At 44.3% G+C, this 16,513-nt stretch overlaps 1 pseudogene; it reads right to left on the bottom strand.

The window, feature by feature from the left end:
- Nucleotides 1–5,140: 5,140 nt before the first annotated feature.
- On the bottom strand, nucleotides 5,141–6,230 carry LOC136569925 (uncharacterized; annotated as a pseudogene).
- Nucleotides 6,231–16,513: the final 10,283 nt, after the last annotated feature.

Below are 16,513 nucleotides of genomic sequence, written 5' to 3'. Positions count from 1 at the left end.
GACTGCATCCACAATTGTGCCTGGATACAGCTAAGAGCCAAAGAAAGGTTGTTTTGTGTAGCACTGAGTGCATCAATTACCAATTTGTCATCATTTACATTTACCTTCTCCCAATTTGGTAATGTGTTTGATAACAATAAGTCATCCTATTGGCTTTGGGAACACAGTAGTGGTCGTTAAAATTTAGTCAAATCTCTATTTGTGGCAGCTAATTTATTCATTAGTACTGCTGAATCAATAATATTTAGAATTCCCAAACCTGTTCCCGCAACACCAGTTATGTCTCTTAGCATCCATTTTTTAAAAGAGCTCCCTTTTCACAGCGAGGTGGTCCAACCCTCAAAGGAAGTCTGCAAAAAAGGCGAACAGGCCAGCTGAATTTCTGAGACATTGTTTTGCATCAGCAATTTGACTTGTTTAAGAGACCGTGACGGATTGAACAATATTTGTTGTTGATCAGTTTTCCTGATTATATACGGTCCAATTTCAAAAATTCTCAGACTAAGCATAAAGCAATGGTTGGGCTGGAGTGGTGGTAGTAGAAGGTTGGGTCATAGCATTTATTATGAACTTAAGAGAAAGGCCTTCAGTATTTTTGGACCAAAGACAAACTACTTCTGCAGTTTGTGTTAATGTAAAATTGTGCCAACAGTCTTGTGTGCTTGAGTGCGTACAAACCTGTTCACGCTTATTTGTCTGTTCTGTCAAAACACTGATTGAGATTGCTTTACTATAAGTAGTTCCGTTAATCATTCAGCACCCTATGGTAATTTCTTCTCCCACTACCCCTTGAAGCTGCCAGGTTTTTTGTTTTTCCCATTCCTGCAAAGTGAACAAAAGCCTGGGACCAAGGCCATTCGGTAACACATTGACTAAGGGGACTCTCAGTTCCTTCTACCAATTGGGGTATTACTATTGTACTTAATGTGGGCTTCGTAGTCTCAGTCCCTTCTGCCCACCGGGATGTAACTACTGTACTCAATGTCAGCTTTGTGCTCTCAGTCCCTTCTACCCATTGGGGTGTAACTATGGTACTCAGTGTGGGCTTCATGCTCTCAGTCCCTTCTATTCCACTGGGATGTAACTACGGTACTCAGCGTGGGTTTTGTTATAGCGTCTATCTTAAATTTATGAGCTAAGCCTTTTCAACCTAACAGGTTGGTTAAGTTATTTTGCCAGCGGCATGTCACATAAGTTGGTTTAGTTAAAGTAAAATTATGCCAGCAATCAATTGGTTCATTTTTACTATCCTTTGTACTTGCAACATTGTTCGTTTTGGGACCTAGAATGTAACTACCAACATATCCTGGCAGCAGCACAGCGTAAGGGGAATTTGTTTGGCACACTCCCACTTGTTTGTAGGATAGTCTCGCTGAAGGGATATCCAGATCATTTTTCCCACCTGGTTCCATAAAATTTCCAGAAACTGTAATGGAGGTGGATTTCTCATAGAGAGATCTTTCCACTTTTCTGCATGCTACCACAATCGACTCACCAATTGTTCCAGTTAGGGTTCTAGTCCAGTCCTTCTGATCCCATCCCCACTCACTTGGACCATATACCTGGGGGTCATGCAGCACTACAGGCTGTAGGTTCGGGTGGCCACCCTTGGGACACGCTCCTAGAACATTAGTGTGATGGAGGGTAGCTTCAGACCACAACCACTCAGCAGGATCCTGTCCATGGAATTGTGGTAGGATGCAGAAAAGCATCACCAGTGTTATCATGGTTCTGATGATTCTCATGTCCCTCGGGGTTCTTCTGTAAAAGTAAAAACAACAGAAATCCTTCCACTGAGAGGCAGAAAAGAGTTAAAATGATAGGATTATCCAGCATGTATTTATCCAATGCTCTTTCCCTAGAGCATCAGAGGCTACCCATGCATATTTCTTCAGAGGGGTTTTCAGCACTAGTGCTACTTCCCCTACAGTAGGGAGGTCCACCAGAACAGGTTGCCCAGGGTAATGTGCTGGATTTTTTGAATTCTCAGGTCCCCGTAGTGCGGGAATGATGCTTGGAGCTGTTGGGCAAAAGGCAGTGATTTTGGGACATCCATTCACCCCCCATCTACTCTGTTCACTCTTTTAACAGCTTCCCATAACCGAACATCCCAATTTCCCTCCCGGGGCTTCAGAAGTCCTTTCAAAAAACCATTGGTCCTTTCTAAGATCCCGTTAGTTTGAGGGTAGGAAGGGGTGTGGAAAGACCGCTTAATTCCTTCACCTTTTGCCCAATGCTGTACACCTCTCGCAGTGAAGTGGGACCTGTGATCAGATTGAATTTCCTGTGGCTTTGGGAAAGTTCCAAAGCACCCCTGCAAAGCTTTAACTATTATCACCTGTAGCTCTTTTCAAAGCATCAGCTTGAACCAACCCAGATACAAGTTCTACTCCTACTAGCACAAAGTGTTTACCTCCTGACTTCTTAAAGGGGCTGATATAGTCTGCCTGCCACACGTCCTATAAGCCTTTACCCTTTCTTAAACGCAGAGGGTCATCTTCTAAAGGATGTCTCTCCAGCCACATGCGACATTGCTCGCAGGCTGATACGCATGTTTTACACATTTCCCTGGTAACCGGCCAACCACGAGCATGAGCTTCTTTGTACAAATCTTTTGTACCTGTGTGCTGTCTTTTTACATGCAGCCATTCTGATAGTTGATCCCAGTCCTCAGTAATTTGTTCCTTTTTCAGGGGGCTGAGCCTTGCTAGCTCATCAGCTCTATTATTCCACTCTCCTGCTGGGTTTCCATCTGTTTGGTGAGAAGCTACCCAACCAACAGCAAAATTTCCTTGGCCTGCGACATCTAAAATTTCTTGCCCCTTTTCCTTTTGCCACACTGGAATTCTGTGAACTTCCCAATCATTTTGCTGCCGGAAAGGAAGCCACTTGGTACAACCTTTGTACACTGCGTAAGAGTCGGTGTAAATGCAGACAAGAGAAATGTTCTGTGCCTCACGTCAGAAAACACTCCAAACAGCTATGAGTTCCCCAGCCTGAGCGCTGCCTTCCCCTTCGGTAATGATTCTTTCACCAGATGAAATGTGTAAGGCAGCTGCTCTATATCTCCCTACCTTCCCTTCCTGTTTTGCAGAGGCATCTGTGAACCAAGAACTTGCTGCTAGTTCCAGGGCGAAAGGAAGGGCAGCTTTGATTACAGAGGAGATTTATCTTGGCTGCTAACCAGGCTCTCAGTGCCTTGGATTGTTAGATTTTTAGCTGCATCTTCCATTATTGAGACAGTGTTACAGTAGGCTTCCATCTGAGCATACCATTTTCTAACTGAGGCCCTTTGGGCTACCCCATCAGGCGAGGGGGGGTCCCATTAGTGACGATTTTGATAACTTTGAAAGGGTCTCTTAATACAATAGGCTGTTGTGCAATTTTTTCCTCTTCTAGGAGTGCTAAGCTAACCAAAAAACATCCCCTTTTCCCAGGTAGTGTATCTTTTCTCAGCATCTTGGAAACCACAGGAATAAGAACCATTTGGCAGTGGACCCCACTGCCAAATGTGTACTGATAGCCCTGAGGAGGCAAATCCCCATTCCACCTGAAAGGGATCTGTGGGATGGATAGAGCCTAGTGCTTGGTGAGCTGTTGCCTCAAAAATCAGTAATTGTAATGCTTCTTCCTGAGAAGGTGTCCAATCCCATTTCACCCCTTTCCTCAGCAAGTCAACAAGCGGCCTAGCAATTATTGAGAAATCTGGGATGTGTTTTCTCCAGAACACTAATAGTCCTAGAGCTTGCTGGAGATCTTTCCTCAATTCAGGCGTTTGAATCTGATCTAAAGAGGTTAGGATATCGGGTGGAATACATGTTGTATCTCCTTTCCTCCAAATTTCCAAAATCTTCACTTCCTGAGAAGGCTTCTGAATTTTCTCTGGGAGAATCTGCAAATCAAGACTTTCTAAGTGAGCGATTATTTTCTGCTGATGTTCCCCTACTACCTCTATTTCAACCCTCTGCCCCCCTCCCCCCACCAGAATGTCATCAATGTATTGATTATCAGCTACAGGATCAGGTTTGGGTATTTTTCCTAATTCCTGGGCTAAAGCATGGTGGGCCAAAGTGGGGGAGTGTTTGTTGCCTTGGGGAAGCCTAGTGCAAGTGTATTGCTGTCCTTTCCCAAGTGAAGGCAAAATGGTCCCTATCTTCTGGCTGTATAGGTATCATAAAGAAGATGTCTTTGACATCCATAGTTGCCATTGCCATGATTGAGTGAGCCTTTTCTTGAATTGATGTTATTAACTCAGCTAAGTTTGGGACCACTGCTGTAAGAGGCTCTGTGTTGGCATTAAGCCTGCAAAAATCTATTGTTAATCTCCACTTCCCATTGGCTTTTCAGGCTGGCCATATGGGTGAATTATAAGGAGAATGTGTGTGAGTTGTTAGCCCTTCGTTTCTCAAGTCCTGTATAACCAGTTTGATACCTTCTCTGGCACCAGAAGGTAGAGGGTATTGTTTTACATTAGTTGTTTTACTATATGGTAGGGAGGGTGCAGTTTGAAGCAGCCTAATGTTAAGTGGCAGTGTGCCAAAAGACCACAGAAATCCCTCAGAGTCTTCCCACTGCCTCCCAGCAAGGACAAACATTCCTAATCAATTATTTGGAATGTTCCCAATTACCATTTTGATGACTAGTTGATGCTCATTTCCAGGGAGTGTCAGTTTGACTGAGGCAACATTCATAGATTCTGTAGTTCCCAGAGCATTAAGAACACAGCATTGTCTCTTAGTTGGAACAATTCCACACCTCTGGGCATCCTTTTTTGTTAGTGCAGAGAGCTCCAGTGTCAATCAAAAAGGTTACTAGTACTCTTTTGGGCCCCATGATAGCTGTGATTAATATATCTCCTGATTTATTTTTAGTGAGCATTCTTAAATAAACCCACGCTCCGCCCCTTTGCCCACCTGTAAGCGGCAGAGAGATTTGTTTCCCGAAAACTCTATTGGATTTGGTTCACTGCCCATGTTCTGAGAATCCCAGGGGAGGGTTCCGCTGCCTGGATTCTAAGAGAGAAGCTGACAGAGGGTTAATTTTGGCTGGCTGCTCGTGTTCTGTGGGAGAAGCTGGGGGAGGGTTAGTTTTGGTTCCTGAGAAGTGAGGGGTGCACTGGGTTGAGCCGATGAATTTGGTGCTAATTATTTAGTATTTTCTGCAATTTATCAAGGGGCAAACCATCCATCACCTCTTTGGGGACCCACTTTTGAATTCCCAACAACCACCAATGGTGGCAGTTAGAGATCTGTTTTCCTTTCTCTATATTTTCACTGTGAAGAGCCCCAATAAACCAAACACCTTTTTTTTTCTCTGATTTCTCCTCCGGGGTTTTTATAGGTCCATATTGTCTACAATAATTAATCAGATCTACTGCAACTTCACCCCATGTCCAAACTTTACAGTTACTGGCAGGTGAATCAGATTGAGAAGCTGAGGACTGTGAGGGGGAAGAGTATGGAGTGAAGCCAGGATCAGTAGTTCCAGTGTGGTCAGTGGAGTTCCTGAGGAAAGTTTCTAGTCTTTCTACAGGACTTGAAGCCATTATGGTTTTCTGTAGAGTCATTGCTGTAGGTTTAAGCGTTTCTGGAAGCCCACAAATTCAAGGGGTCATTAGTTCTGGCTTCACAGGTAATTGCATTGGGCATTCAAAACCAGGATGTAATTTCTTTTCATGGATGATTTGCAGGCAGGCGGCTTTGTGGACGCTTTCTAAGAGCTGGTTGGTGGTGCCAGCGATTGCCAGGGGGTCACCCCTTTCCAAAGGATTCATTCTCCCGGTCCAGAAGGACGCACCCTGTGTCAGGGACCATGCATCACGCTTATCTCCTGATCTCCTGTTGTTAAGAAGACTCCACGTCCCCAGTGGCCTCCTTTTCAGTTAATTTAATTTGATCTCCACCACTGAGGGACACTCGGAAGACATATTGTGTCTCCGATTCTTGTGGGAGGTGCCCGAATTCTTTTTACAGCTTAGCTAATTCGGTAGCACTGAATGGTATTTGTTTAGTTGTGATATGTGGGTCAAGATCCTCATCATTAATATAGTTATATTCTGTTCGAACCAAGGGTCTCAAGTGAGGACAGCAGTATTCCCCACAATTTTTTACCACCTCAAGTTCCTTATGGGGATAGATCTGTTTAATGTGAGGAGTTTCCTTTGCCTCTGTAGAAGAATCAGTATTATGTGAATTCTTAACATGTTCCTCTCTAAGGGCAGCTCGCAACATATAGATCTTGTTTCTATCTTCATTTAATTGTTTTTGCAAAATTTCAACTAGGTTTTATGGGGAATCCACTACTGCTGTTTCCTCACTTCTTCACTTAAAACAGGTCTCTATCACTGCTGTGAGACAAGCTCCCAAAACTGAGCAGAGGATGGTCTTATTTTTGGCCAGTTTTAATTTTGTTTCATGTTGTAAAGAACATATTCTGTCAATAACATTTTCTAAATTAAACTAGTTCTCTGCCCAAACTTCCTGGTTTGGCATTGTATTTAGCGAGCAGAGCACAAAACTCAGCTTTAACTTTTGCACTGAGGTTTTCACTCATTTTGTGAAGAGACCAGAACCACAACAAGGAGATAAGTTAAGTTACACAATCACACAGCCTTTGCTGTGTTCCCCTTTGCTTCCCTGGGTGGGTGAAGGGATGAAGCTGCCTGAGAGGTCCTGATTAGTTACTCCAAAGGTGTCCCCTCCTTCCCAGACAGTCCAGATGCACACACTAAAATGGTTCTTTTGTGAAGGGACCAAAAACCACAACAGGGAGGTACAAACTACCTTACACAACTACACAACTCTTGTTGTGTTTCCCCTCACTTCCTTGGGTGGGTGAAGTGATGAATCTGTCTGAGAGGCCCTGCTTAGTTACTCCAAAGATGTCCCTTCCCAGGCAGTCCAGATACACACAAACACTAAAACACTTTCCTCTTTTTGCACTTGGAGATCTTTTGTGAATTTCTGAAGACAGAACCCTCAGTTGAGTATCGGGATGTTTTTGACCTAGGTGTGTGCAGTTTGTGGGAAATTTGAGTAACACCCCTTGCTATCCAGACATGTTCAACTCTTTGGGGAATGAGGGGCTGGGTGCAGCTGGTGTAGAACTTTTTACCTGTATCATCAGCCCATGCTTGGTGCTTCTTCAGTCTAACCTGGTTTTAGCTAATTTTGCTGTTTGCAAGTTAAAACTTGTTATCTTGCTCTTGATGGCATTTGTTGTGTCACTTGCTCTGCTATCTTGCTTTCTCTTCTATCTCACTTTACGTGCATGTCTCAGTCCAGTGCTGCTTGTGGTGAACTTTTCCTTGCACACCACTAAGGATTCCCCCCACACCCCAGTGTCCCAGCAGCTCCATGCCCAGCCAGGAGGAGCAGCAGGGTTGACAGAGCATCCCCCCAGATTTCACCCACACTAATGATACAGGTGGACACTTGGGAGGCTGCCTCAGGCTTTATTGTCCACCAACATCCCAGGAGGGAGCAGAAAATTGTCCCCCCTCTTGCAGATGCTGATTCCAGAGGCTGACAATGCTTCCTTGATTCCATGAGGTTCTGTCAAGTCCCGGTGAAACCTTGGTGCCATGTTGTTCCATAGCCTCACACTGCTCTCCTAGCTTCCACAAGGTTCCTCTGTGACCCACTGCAGCCTTGGCTCCATGACGGTCTCTTGGCTTCTATGAGGATCTCCTGGCTCTCATGATGCTCCGCTACGTCCCAAGGGGCATCTGTGGCTTGGCTTTGGAGTCCTGTAAGATCCAAAGATTTTCCTCCAAAAAACACCAGTCCAGGGACCCGCAGGATATTTGGGCTGAGCTTCCCTTCTCCAGGCTGTGGGGAGATATCGCGAAGTCTCAAGTGATGTTACGCTTAGGTGGAACCCCTCCCCTTTTACCGTTAACTGACCGTTACCCCCTGTTATAAATGACCCTGCCTAACCATTAATAAGTGCCAGTTACTGTCCACCACATTGGTGTATGCGTGTGCTTGGCCCATGCGGCAGAGGCGCTGCCACCAAACCGTCCTCGACCCGGGACGCCACGCCCCAAGCGGTGGCAACACCAGGCATCTGCTTGGAACCCAAGTGACTGTTGTGACTCCATGGAATATCATGGAACAAACTGTCACTTGTAAGACTGTGGGGTGCCACTGTCAACATTGCCACTGCCCATGGAACCAAGTGACCAGGGTGACACAGCCAGCCTTAATGGAATACAGGAGATCACTGTGACCCAATGGAAACTCACAGAACCAAGGCTCTGTTGTGAAACAGAGGGGCCTCATGGCACCAAGGAGACCATTGTGAGGCAATGAAATGTCCTGGAAGAAGGAGTAAATTGTCAACACAACAGGGCCTGATGGAGCCCAGGTGCTGATGGGACATTTCCAAGGCTCGTGCAAGCAAGTGTTCATAGTGACAGAGCCTGGTCTAATGGAACACAGGACAACATTGTTACCTAATGGAATCTCATGGAACCAAGTGTGCACTGTTTTACCGTGCAGCCTCATAGTGGTGAGACCACTGTGTTGCAATGGAATATCCTAAAACCAAGGCTCCGTTGTGACAAACCTGGGTTTTATGAAACCAAAGACACCACTGTGATGGAATGGAATCTCAAGGAGCCAACGGACAACTGTCAACACATCAGGCTCTCAAGAAACCAAGTAAATACTGTGACACTGTGGAATCTCATGGAACCAAGTCTGAATTGTTACAAAGAGGGGCCTCATGGGACCCAGGGAACCATAGCAACACCATGGAATCTCATGAAAGCAAGTGTCCAAAGTTTCATGGTGCAGCCTCATAGAGCGCTGGAGACCATTGTGTCGCAATGGGACCACATGGAACAAAGGCTCCATAGTGACACAGCAGGGCCTCATGGAATGCAAGAGATCATCCTGATGGAATGGAAACTCATGGAACCAAGGGTCCACTGTTTTACAGCGTGGCCTCATGGAGTACTGGAGACCATTGTGACACCATGAAAATGAATAGCACAAAGGCTCCACTGTGACCCAGCAGGGCCTCATGGAACCAAGGACACCACTGTGATACAATGGAATCTCTAGGATCCAAGGATCTATTGTCAACTCATCAGGTTCTCATGAAAGCAAGCAGAACATTGTGACAGAGTAGAATCTCATGGAAGCAAGGCTCTACTTTATTCAAGTGGGGCCTTATGGGACACAGGTGCCACTTGGACATTGTCAGGCCTAGGAGAAACAAGGCACCACTGTGGCAGACCAAGGCCTCATGGGACCTAGGAGAGCACTGTGACACAATGGAATCTCATGGAACCAAGGGCCCATTGTGACACGGCAGGGTCTCATGGAACCCCTGTACCTCTGGGACATTGCCAAGGCTTGTGCAAGCAAGGTTCCACAATGACAAAGAAAGGCCACATGGTAGCCAGGAAATCACTGTGATGCGATGGATTCTCATGAAACCAAGGCCCCATTGTGACAAAGCACGGCCTGACGGAAACCTGGTGCCATTGGGACATCTCCAGCCTTGGTGGAAGCAAGTGTCCATTGTGACACAGCACAGCCTCAAATCACAGGAGACCAGAGTGATGACATGGAATCTTGGGGAACCAAGTGTCAATTCTAAACACAGCAAGGACTCATGGAACCCAGGAGACCATTGTGACGCCACACTTTGCCACAATGGGGCCATGCTTCTGTGAGAATCCATGGACCCACAATGTTCTCCTGGGTTCCAAGAGGCCCCACTGTGTCACAATGGCCCCTTGCTCAGGGTCCCTGTTGCCCCTGGGTTCTGTGAGGCCATGCTGCGTTCACAACTGACACTTGCTTCCATGAGATTCCATTGTGTCACAGTGGTCCCCATGTTTCCATGAGGTTCTGCTGTGTCACAGTGGACACTGGGTTCCACAAGAGCTGGCAATGTCCCGGTGGCACCTGTGTCCTGTGGGCCCCACTTTGCCAAAGCAGAGCCTTGGGTTAACAAGTGACCCTTGTTTCCTTGAGATTCCATTGTACCACAGCAATCTCCGTAGTTCCATGAGGCCCAGTTGTGCTACAATGGTCTCCAGCATTCCATGAGGCCCTGCTGTGTCACTATGGAACCTTTGTTCCATGTGTTCCCATTGTGACACAATGGTCTCCAGTGCTATATTGTGCACAATGGTCTCTATGAGGCTGCGCCTTGAAACTCGGACTCTTGCTTTCATAAGATTCCATGTTATCACTGCCAGGAAAATCCACAAACGCCAGAGGTTTAGGTCCACAAATGAGACAGAGGAGTCCTTCCACTTTATGTGAATAAAGGGAGAGAGTTCACTAGGGCACACAGCTGCAGGGTTTTCTCTCTCAAGGTTTCTGAGGGTGCAGCCTCTTTTTATCCTAAACTCCCGGCTGCATGCTGTCCTCTTCCCATTGGACAAGGTACTAGGAAGGCACAGCCTTCTCAACCTGCCTACCCCATATTCCTCCTTGAACCTGGAATTTCCCCTCAAAGTTCAGGCTTGTGCAGATCCTTGTCTGTTTCAGGAATCAAGTTGTCTGCACCCAGTAACAAACCTGCTGGCCAAAGTCAGTAGAAATATTACCACCCATTTCAAAGATATTAATACCCATCCCTTTATCCATCAAATTATTCATAAAGATATTAGCTTACATATTTCCTCTCAAATTGATGTTTCTTGTGCTGGTGACAGTCTTTTAAATCCAGCCTTCTGCCTGACCTCTCTGCTGTTGTAGTTCCATGAGCAGAGGTTGCTGTCTCTTACCCCTTCCCATGGGCAGGCTGGTGTTCAGCCATCTCCAGGACAGCAGGGCCCCACCCCACATCACTGTGACCTAGGAAGACAAAATCCATCACTCCAAATGTCCCCCCTGTCTCCTTCTTCCCAGGCATTTGACTCTGGCAGTGGGGTTTGCTGCTGGTTGCTGCAGGAAAAAGGAGATGGCTGTTACACTTTGGGGCACATGCAAACAAGGAAGCTCCTATGACACTGGGGCCCCATGGAACCAATATCCATTGTGACACACAGAAGCTCAGAGAACCAAAGAAACTCCTGTGACACTGTGGGGACCATGGAATCAAAAGGCTGACATGTGGAAATAGAGATTCCGCAACCAGCAGGTTAGTGAAGTAGATATGTTTGTTTATTCAGCGCTGGACACAAGGGAAATCACTTCTTAAAAGCTGTGTGTGTCCAGCAGAGCAGATGCTCTGTATTATATACACTTAAACTCATACATATTTATCATTGCCTATACATATCCATAACCTCTCCCTGCCTGCTCTCACTTTGTATGTCAATCAGCTTCTATGGTTCTGTGCTTCTGCACTTTTAGCACTCTTCACATCTGCAATTCTCCAAGGCTTCTTGTCATGGTCCAAATCACAGATCCAGGTTTTACCAGTTTTTCGAGCACTGGTTCAGCCTTCAACAATAGGTGAGATCCCTTAAAGTATAGAAAGTCCCCTTAAAGTATAGGAAAGAGGAACATCTGTTCTTGATTACACAACAATATAGGAAAAGAACCATCTAGTCTTGATTACACTATAAACTATAGTCTGTTTAACCCTTGATTACACAGCCAACTATAATCTGTTTAAGCCTATATCAATCCCCCCTTTTCTAAACTATAGGAAAATTCTTTTGCCTTCTAGGTGATACCGCAATATTTTTTATTGTGTTTTCATGCGCTTCAAGCATTGTGATCATTACATTTATATTTTCATTATCCTAACAATCCAAATAAGCATAAACAATAATAAAACTAGACTTATGCAAACTAAAACTAAAAGCACTATTATAGGATGACACAACATATTTAAGATCCCAGTGGCAGTAGGGGACTGTCACTTGTATTAGGGATGGCTGAATACAGCGACACGGACTCCTATGTTGTCAGAAGGCAAATGCCCCATTTATTAGCCATCACATTCTTTTATAGACTGTTCCGACAAAGCTGGACCTGATTGGTCCTCAATAAACACCCCTCATATCATTGGCTAATTAGAAATAGCACCCTTCTTGTGAACATCTTACAAGTAAATAACAAATTCAAAACACCAGCTGCAAAGATAAAAGATTGTTTTAATTCTTTCTCTGAGCTTTCTCAAAACTCCCCAGAGCAATGCCTGGGAAAGTTTATCTGACTCTCTCTGACCAGACTGTCAGCATCCACAGGGGACCATCCAAAAAGTACTTCCCACCAATGGTGAGTCATGTCATCCCTTACTTGTCTTAAAACTTTCCCTATCTCCTCAGCATCATGGTGGATTGTGATTAAAGTTTTCTTTCCAGTCTCCTTTACTTCTTTGAGAATGTTCCCTAGGTCTTCATGTCTTAATAATTGTTTTACTAGAGTAAGGTTCACCCCAATGGGTGTGGGTAATATCTCCTGAACTGTAGTAAAATTAGTTTTTGCATATTGATACAACAAAACTATTACCTGATAAGAAAAATATCACCCACTTATTTTGACAAAATTGCAGATACAAAGGTTAGAGTGGTTATAGATCATAGTTAGAATTATCTATCACTATGGTGGGGCATGCTGTTCTTAGATACGCACAGCCTTGGCCTGCATACACAAGCATAGTTGTTTGGCTAACTGGATGAACCTCAAAATGACAGATACTCTGTTCAGTATCTAGGCAAATGTCTTGTTCATCTATGGTGTTGCTTTCACAAATGAATCCTAGTTGTTCCCTTGCAATACAAGACTCTATATTTACAGTTCGCCACTTTCCTTTAGTCTTACGTGCCCAAGTTCTCTGTTCAGAAGGATATAACAAGGTTTTGTCATGGTTCAATCCTAAGGCAATGATGGGGTGGATCATGTGTATTGAGGCATTATGAATGGTCAACATGAAATCAGTCACTATGCTGGTGACAGGCTCATAAGTGAAATTTACTAAAGTCCACCAGGACTCACCAAGCTCTCTTTCTACCTCAGTAGCATTGTCCCAAACAATCCTTCAGATCTCAGTGGGGAAGGTGCCCTCCCCTCCCTCTTGTATAACTGAGGCAGCGATTGATTGCATCCATAGTTGTGCCTGTATACAGCTGAAAACATTTTAATGAAACATTGTCTTGGAATGTATTTAGTGCAGTTATTGTTAACTCATGATCCTGTTCCTCCATATTTTCCCACCCTGGTAATACTTTAGATAATTTCCATTGGCTATTGCCTAATGCTAGTAAGGAAGACTGAGAGGTTTTTATAATTTAACTAGATTGCTGCCTGCTACAGCTAATCTGTTCATTAATCCTTCTGAATCTATTGTATTTAAAAACCCCAATCCTGTTCCCAGTACCTCTGTAAGTTTTTTCTTCCTTCAAGTTGTATGTATAAGTTTCTGTAGCCAATTGGTCCATTCCATGAAGGAAGTCTTAAGGAATGGAGCACATTCTGACCAGATGTTAGAAGCACTCACCTGTATTGCCATTTCAACTCGCTTCAGGGACCATTCTGGGTTAATCAATAGCTTTTGAATTCCCGTATTTTTAATGGCATGTGGCCCTATTTTGGTAATTAGAGGTTGGAGCTCCTCTTTATGTTGGGGCTTTTAATTTTTTGTTATGTTTTCATCAAGATCCTTGACTTTATTTTAATAAATTTGTGTTATTGTATAGAAATTGTATACCCCTGTGTTCTTTGCTTTCAATGAGAATTCAGAAACTGTACAGTTAATTAAGCATTTATTGCCAACCTCTGTTGAACCTATGGGCCCATATTTTGTTGTATCATATAATACTTTCCCTAAAAACTTTGTAGCATTCCCAGTAACAATGATACCTGTAGACTCATAGAAGCTTCCCCACAACTTTTTAATAGTGGTGATGCCATTGAAGGTGCGCATTGGTATTACATTTTTTGGTTTTTGCATATTCACACATCCTTTGATTAAGATTAGGATCGTGTAAAGAGTAGCTTTCCAGGATGTACTTGTGTGACCTTCCAGGAAGACTGTGGAGCCTTTTTGATTCTGGTGTGATGTATCCATGATGCTTGTTCCTTGATCTTGACTGCTGTGAAGGAAGTGAAGAGCACTTGGAATGGTCTCTCCCACTGTGGTTCCAGAGTTTTTTCTGCAAGAGTCTTTACATACACACAGTCTCCAAGTTGGGTGTTATGCACAGGCCCATCCAAACCCCTGCTTCAAGTCGCAACCACATTTCTCAGTTTTGTGTAGTTTTTTGCCTAATGCCACTATGTAGGAGGTCATAATTTCATCCCCAGCTTATGTGGACAACCCTCTTCATATTCCATAAGGTCTCCCATACAAGATTTCAAAAGGGCTCAGTCCTTCTTTTCCCCTTGGTCTCATTTGTATGCACAAGAGTGCGAGAGAAGGAGACTGAGGCCAGGTCAAGTTTGTTTCTTGTCCTAATTTCACAATCTGCTGTTTGATTAAGTGGTTCATCTTTTCTACCTGTCCACTTGGCTAGGATGATATGGGGTATGAAGCTGCCAATTGACACCCAAATGGTAGCTGATTTGCTGCACTATTTTTGAGGTAAAATGTGGTCCTCTTAATCCTCTTTGTCCTCTTAGGTACTCTATGTCCTCTTAGATATAGGTGCTGGAACTCCAAAGAGCAGTATTATTTCCTCTATTAGTATTCTTGTTACTTCCCAAACCTTGGCTGTTCTGGTAGGGAATGCCTCTGGCCAGCCTGAAAAGGTATCAGTTAGTATCAGTAAATATCTATACCCCCTTTTTCCTGGGAGTTCCATAAAATCAATCTGCCACTGGTGCCCAGGCCCATTGCCTTTCCCAGTTTGGCCTAATTTTGGTTGGGGGTATTTTTGGGATTAGTCTGGAGGCAAAGATCGCATTGCAGAGTCACCTGTTTCACACTGGCATGTAATTCCTAGCAATAATTCCTCTAAGTAGAAACTGGTGTAGGGCATCTCCCCCCCAGTGCCTTTTCTTGTGCTCTTCCCTAACCCAAAGGCCATATTAAGTGGAGGAATGATCAGTTGCCCTTGTGGGGTGAGAGCCTACCCTTCTTTATTAAATGACCCATCTAGGTCAGAAATTAGGCTTTGATCCTCTTTGGTATATTTTGGCTCACCTTCTAGGGAGATTTGCCCATCAAGGCTCCTGTTTTTATCTCTCTCTTGGCTGCCTGTTTTGCCTCTCTGTCCACCAGCTCATTTCCTTTTTCCAATTCCTAACTTACTTTTTGGAGTGCTTTGATGTCTATGATTGCCACTTTCTCAGAGCTGGACTGCCTTCAACAGTTTCAGGATCTCTTCTACACATTTAATGTTTTTGCCCTTGAATTTAATAGTCCTCTTTCCTTCCAGATTGCTCTGAGTGCACGTATGACTACAAAGGAACATTTTGAGTCTGTATAGATATTCACAGTTTTGCCTTGGGCCAGTTTGCCTGAGTGTAGCCAGTTCTCCAAGCGAAGCAGGTCTCAGGTGAGTGAGGAGAGACAGGATGGGGTTGGGAATGTTGAGCAAGGTTGTCCACACTGGGTCAGACCTCAAGGCACAGCTTCTCTGACCAGGCCTGACCACCTGAGGAAAGTCCCTGGGTCAATAGCAGTCACTGAATGCTGCAATCAACTCTTCTCTAAAGAGAAATTTAATAAAATACAATCTTTAAAATAGGAATTCATATTTTTTAGAAGCTCTTAGAAGTATTTCTCCATTACTGCAGTAGGAAGTCTTTCTAATGAACAGCACCAGACCAGAGGGAAATCAAGGCAGAGCCATGGTTTATCAGGACTGGCTTGATCCTAATGAACCCTGTGGTGCATTTAGTGCTGAGCCCTGGAATCTCAGAGCCTGAGAGGAGATTGCACAAACCTTTGGAGTCAGTCAGAAAAAAATCCCAAAGTGTCTCGAGGCATTAATGGGTCCCACTGAGATCTATCCTAAACACAGGCTCCTCATGGACTCCTTGGAGGAGAGAATTGGAGGCCAGGATTGCACAAAAACCTCTCAGAGACTCAGTGTGGGAAAGAAAGTCCAAAGCACCTTAAACACCTTGCATATCTCAAAGTATTAATGAGCCCCACTGAGTGTCAGTACAAAGCTCTCAAGGGACTTGTTACAGCAGATAATTGGGGCCATGATTGCACAAGCTTCTCACAGAGTCTGTACTGATGCCTAAAGAGGCTACCTGGAACAGAGGTGAGACAGTGTTAAAGAAATAAAGTAGGGATTTATTAAAAGGCCTTCAAAGGATACACTTTGGGCAGTAGAGCCCGGCCGTGGCTCCACCCAAGATGGACTGAAAATGGATGCAAGATGGATGACCGGCCATGAGTTTTCACACTTTTATAAGTTTTGGTCCATTTACATATTAGGGTTAATTGTCCAGTTACAGCTTCAGGTTATGAAGACCCATCTTCTCAGTTTGGTCTCCTCAATTCACTATTGTTTATACTTTTGAGGCCTGAAGCTGCAACAGTATCCTTGGTTCTCAGGCTGGAAAAGGATTGTTTTGTCTAACTACACTGTGAAGAGAACTTGCTAACACTCTATCTGAAGTTCAGAGTTATATACTAATGC

This window comes from Molothrus aeneus, unplaced genomic scaffold, assembly GCF_037042795.1.
Source record: "Molothrus aeneus isolate 106 unplaced genomic scaffold, BPBGC_Maene_1.0 scaffold_30, whole genome shotgun sequence".
Lineage (NCBI taxonomy): Eukaryota > Metazoa > Chordata > Aves > Passeriformes > Icteridae > Molothrus > Molothrus aeneus.
Note: the sequence above shows the minus strand (reverse complement) of the source record. Positions and strands in the feature narration are given on the sequence as shown.